This window comes from Malurus melanocephalus, unplaced genomic scaffold (assembly GCF_030028575.1).
Source record: "Malurus melanocephalus ecotype Western Australia unplaced genomic scaffold, MMel_1.1 scaffold_630, whole genome shotgun sequence".
NCBI lineage: Eukaryota > Metazoa > Chordata > Aves > Passeriformes > Maluridae > Malurus > Malurus melanocephalus.
The window spans coordinates 250,766-255,728 of NW_026623862.1; the positions used below are offsets into that span (position 1 = coordinate 250,766).

Here is a 4,963-nt window from a genome sequence, read left to right on the forward strand (position 1 = left end):
GGGAGGAGAATGCCCCAACTTTGGAACAGTTGTCGGTGGCCGCCCCGCAGAGCCCGGCCCGCGCCCCCCGCACCCACAGCCCCCTCAGCGAGCCCGGGAGGGCCGWGCCCGGCACTCACCCGCTCCGGGGGCTCCGCGGCGAGGACCGGCGAGGGAGACGCCCGGGGGAGCGGGGGCTCGGTGGAGAGAGGGGGCGCGGGGGACACGCGGGGGAGGGATTGAAACCGCGGGGAGGTCAATGTAAAACGAGCGGCGTGGGCGGCTGTGCCCGGCTCTATCCCATGCCGCCGCGGCGGCCCCGGGCGGCGGCCGAGCTGGGGCGGGGGGTGAGCCGGGTCGGCAGGCGGCGGGGAGGATGTGACACGGTGACAAGTGCGGCCCGCCAGCCCTGTGCCRGGGGAGGGGGGCCGGGGCAGCCCAGGCAGCGCCGCCCGCCCGCACACGGCATTGACGGCGCTGCCGTGACTCACACACGGGAGTTGGTCACAGGGCGGCACCGCGCGGGCGGGGGCGGGGGTATAGCCCCGCCCCCCGGCCGCCCGACAGCCAACGGCGAGCCGCGGCCAGGCAGATTGACAGCGCCATCAGCCAATGGGCGTGCGGGCCGGCCGCCAGCRGCGGAGCGGCCCCGCCGGCCCAGCGAGTCTTCTGAGGACACTCCGCCGCCAAGTGCCGGGGAGGGCCGGGGGGAGCCCCGCGGGGCGGGACTTGCGCTCCGGCCTGGCGCCGCGCCCAATCAGCGCTGAGGATCCGGTTGATRGGCAGCGCGGCCGGCCAATGAGAAGCGCGCGGGGGCGCGGCGGGGAGATGGTCACGCAGGGAGCGGGGGCGGCGGAACCTCGGCGGGTGAGGCGGGGCCGGCGCCTCCGAGACCCCGGGGAGGGGAAGGGAAGGGCTCGCCCCGGAGCCGCCCGCGGAGCGGGAGGTGGCCGGGGTGGAGCGGGGCTGGACCTGGCGCCGCCAAGGTCGTTTCCCGCGGGAGGAAGGCGAGCGGAGCCGGGGCCTGGTCCGGGGGCGGTGGAAAGCCTGAGGAGGGGGCTGGTTGGGGAACCTCGGCTCCCCTCAGAACAGCGAGCTCTGCAAGTGGGAAGCTGGGGCTTGCCCATATTTGACAGGTGTCACGGCTCAAGATCTTGGTTGTTTTTTTTGGGGGGTTTTTTTGGGGTTTTTTTTGGGTTTTTTTTTTTTTTTTTTTTTTTTTTTTTTTTTTTTTTTTTTTTTTTTTTTTTTTTTTTTTGACAGGTTTTTATAGAACAAAGCGCATCCCGGGATGCGGCACGATATCAGAATTTTACCAGGTGAATGAAAAAAAATGAGAGCAGTAGCACTGGCAGCGCAATTCCTCTCCCCTGCTGCTGGGGGGAATTGACAGGTAGGAGCAGTGTCAGTGGTGTAAAAAAGCAACCCTGTTATCACAAATGATTCATACTGGAGGAATTTATTTTGGGTAYGGTGAGGAAGTAATGCCCAGTAGGAGTTTCCAACAAATGCTGGAACCTTACCAAAATTTTAATCCCCATAAGGGAAATGAGATACTCAAAATGTGTTTCACCTCTTCATCCCTGTGTGCAAGCTCTTATCTTTTTTTTTTTGCAGTAAAAGCATGGTTTTTGCAGTAAAAGCATGAAACAGCTGATAGACTGTACGATAACGGAATAATAGAATAAAGGACTACACTGGCATTTTTACAACCTGCAAAAATACGGTTTTGTTTGCTTTAAAAACTTGTTCCATCAACAGACTGCTATAAATACAGATTTTTTTTTTCTTATTTTGACATCTACAGTAATTGGAGAGCTAAAAAATTGTAACCTGCAATAATTTGTTCATGTTTTTCACTTTAGAAATAGTGGGACTAATTACAGTTTTTTTTACTGCTTGCTTTTATTGAAATCCAACAGAGTTGGAGGGGAGATTTCACAGTTCTTCATTTGAAACAGGAATTGTTAAAACATACAACAATAAAGGGCTCTCAGATTTGTGTCTTAGTATCTGAGGCCCCATTCTGCCAGCCTTGCCATAGTGTCTTGCAAGAAATCCAGGATGGACAGTACTCAAATTGCTCTAATGTGAAAGGGGAGGAAAATAAGATGGCCCTTAAGGCCATCCTGTCAGRATAAAAAAAGGATGAAACAAAGATGGTGAGGGTAGGGTTTTAATTTCTCCTAATCATTGGGAATAATGAAGGATGTTTATAAGTGACTCCCATCTTTGAATTGATAGCAAAAGCAGAGAATTTAGAATCTGCCATCTTTTCTTTTTATCTATGCCATTAGGTGGTTAAAATACTTGCAAGAGGTTAAAATACTTGCAAAGTTCTGCAGCCTTCGTCAGTGCTCCCACTGATTCATGCTTAGAGACTTCTGAACCCTGCACTAAARGGGTTTTGCATCAGGTCCTGAGCAATTTGGCAAACAAAATGAACAGGGTGTTCACCATTCAATGAGAGATGAATATATATAGAGAGAGAATATATATATATATATATACACACATAACTCTCCAAAGACCCGAAAAGGGTGGGAATCTCAGGGCAGACAATTGTCTTTTTCTATCTGTACCTCCTTTAACAGCAAAAATCTGATAGAACTGAGGCAGAAATTGAGCTCGTGAGTTTGGGCACGATTGTTTCTGGCTGGKGGAAGTCTATAAGCAATCATCCTGCTCCGCTGTACAGCCTTCCAAAGGGGTTTTGCACACACTTCCAGAGACAGCAGCCCAGGGAATATTTGATATCATCATGGCACTGCAGCTTTCCCAATATACAGCAGGGTTTTTTCCGGGCCAGCGCTTCAAGGGAAGCAATTGTATGAAGGCTTTTACTTGTAAAGTCTCAATTTCACAGCTACAGAGAAAAGTTTGAAAGCGTGGCCTGCCTGCTGAAGGTGATTTCTCTCTGAGCTGGTTTGTTTGGGGTTTTGCAAGTTCAGTTGTTTAGGATTGTGTTTGCTTCAGCTGAACTGAGCCCAGCTAYTCCTCAGTCAGACTGGGTTTGGAGGTTGCAATGTTTCTGCCAAACTACTTCAGGAGTGCTCACAATTAAACCAGCAACTGCTAAAAATACTTTTTTCTTCTGAGCATAATAGAGATGATTTTTTTTTTTTAAGTTTCACACAATGACCTCAGAGCCTGGGTTTTTTATTGCACCGTAGCTGTTTACAAAATAAGATTGTTTAGTTAGTTATTGGCCTTGGGGAATACCTTTAAAACCTGCAAGTACTCACTTTTAAGTGAGTAAAAGCAATGAATTTCCTTCATCTGTGTTTGTTTTTTGAAAACATTCCCATCAATTAGATTAGCGGCTAGAAATGTTTATGGAAAGATTTTTAAGCCCATTTTGGAGGGTATTCATGGAAAGCAAAATTTTATCTCAAAAAACACAGTCATCTTACCAGGTGCTAATTTATGTTCTGGGAATGCAAACCAGTGTCATATGTCTGATGTGTTCAGGATTTGTTGCTCTGCTGTTTATCCAGTCTTGTCTCTTTTTCTGCCGTGGTGATTCCTACTCCTCTGCTCTGCTCGGGATGGAAAATTGAACATTTTATTTGTTCACTTCACACCTTCTGCATTTCCCTCTCAAACAGAGGGCTCCTTTCTTGAGCAACAGTGAAACTAAAGYGCTATCACAAAGCAAACTTGGGGCCCTGGAATATAAAACCACTCCCTGCAATATTTAAATTCCTTTGAAAACCATCCTCTGCCATAGGCTTATAAACGTTGTCCAGCTGCAATGAGTTTCGAGACTCTTGGAGACCATCTGTATTTAGCAAAGAAATAACAGTACTGTRTGGTGAAACAGAGATAATTACCATTTTATACATTTCACATGGATATTAGGTATTTTTGGTTCTTTCTCTGTTGGCAATTGTTAAGTAGAACTGGGAACAAAGGTATACAAGTGTAATATGTTTACTTTTCTTAACTGGTATTCATCTTTCCAAATAGTTGTATGAAAAGTACTGGGTTTATYACAGGACACACAATATWATTGTGTAGTTTGAAAAATTGAGATTTAAGTTTAATGTTATTACTACCATCACATAATCAGGCTCGTGTGTGTTCTCCAGCAGTTTAGCATGGCATTCCCAATCCCTTTGCTTCATAAATGACCAGGAGAGAAGATCCAGAGCTCCTGTTGCAAGAAAGCAGACCCTTCTTTACCTAAAGGCAAAAAAAATCTGTGATGTCTTATCCCTAAATCATGCCATTTATACACATTTATAAGCTGCTCTTCACCTTGGGCTGTGCTGGTTCTATTGTTTATAATATTTTTACTGTCCAGTGTCTTTGTCCCCACACAACACTGCCAAACACCAACTTTTCCTGTCATTTTAAAACTCAAAYGACTTCACTAATATCTTGTAAATACTTCTGCTCCTACAGCTTTATTGCCTGGTTTACAAACWTTTCCAACCTACTCCATGAATGCATAATACACTGAGTTGCTTGTATAATTCCMCTACCAGAAACCACATGACATTTATTGTATTAAAATACAATAGCGAACGAACACTTCACTCTTAAGTCCAAAGCCTGAATTGSAATTTAAATATGGGATTTTTTCCCCCCCTACATTTATTGTAGAAATTTGCAGAACCTTTGTGTGGGCCTCTGAAATGCCTGATRGATGCTTGTGTGCAGACTTCTGCCACCTGCAGCACCTCAGTTGTCATCTGAYTGCAGCCCATCCAAGGCAGAACCTTGGTGGTTTTTCCTGCTTAGGAATGGAGTGGCATAACCATAGCACTGATAAAAATACCATAAATAACAACAATGAACCAAACATGTTCCTCAGTCAAATGCCAAGGGTCAGGTATTTGTAGCAGGGATGCTTTTGTGTGGTCCATGAGAACAATATTTACTTCTAGGAAACTCCTGGTGAGAAAATTTCACACACAAAAATTGGAGAAAACAGAGCTGCATGTGGRCAGGGATGCTGAATTCAAGAGTAAGTTGTGTG

General features: G+C 46.9%; 1 protein-coding gene across 3 annotated transcripts in view; it reads right to left on the minus strand.

The window, feature by feature from the left end:
- Positions 1–462, minus strand: part of SERTAD2 (SERTA domain containing 2) — a 76,606-nt gene extending 76,144 nt beyond the window's left edge. For 2 of the 3 annotated variants that reach the window (XM_057383402.1, XM_057383399.1), the window contains exon 1: positions 120–462. The gene's annotated coding sequence lies outside the window, so the exon portion shown is untranslated. The remainder of the gene's footprint in view (positions 1–119) is intronic. The other variant, XR_008966450.1, reaches the window with a different exon arrangement.
- Positions 463–4,963: the final 4,501 nt, after the last annotated feature.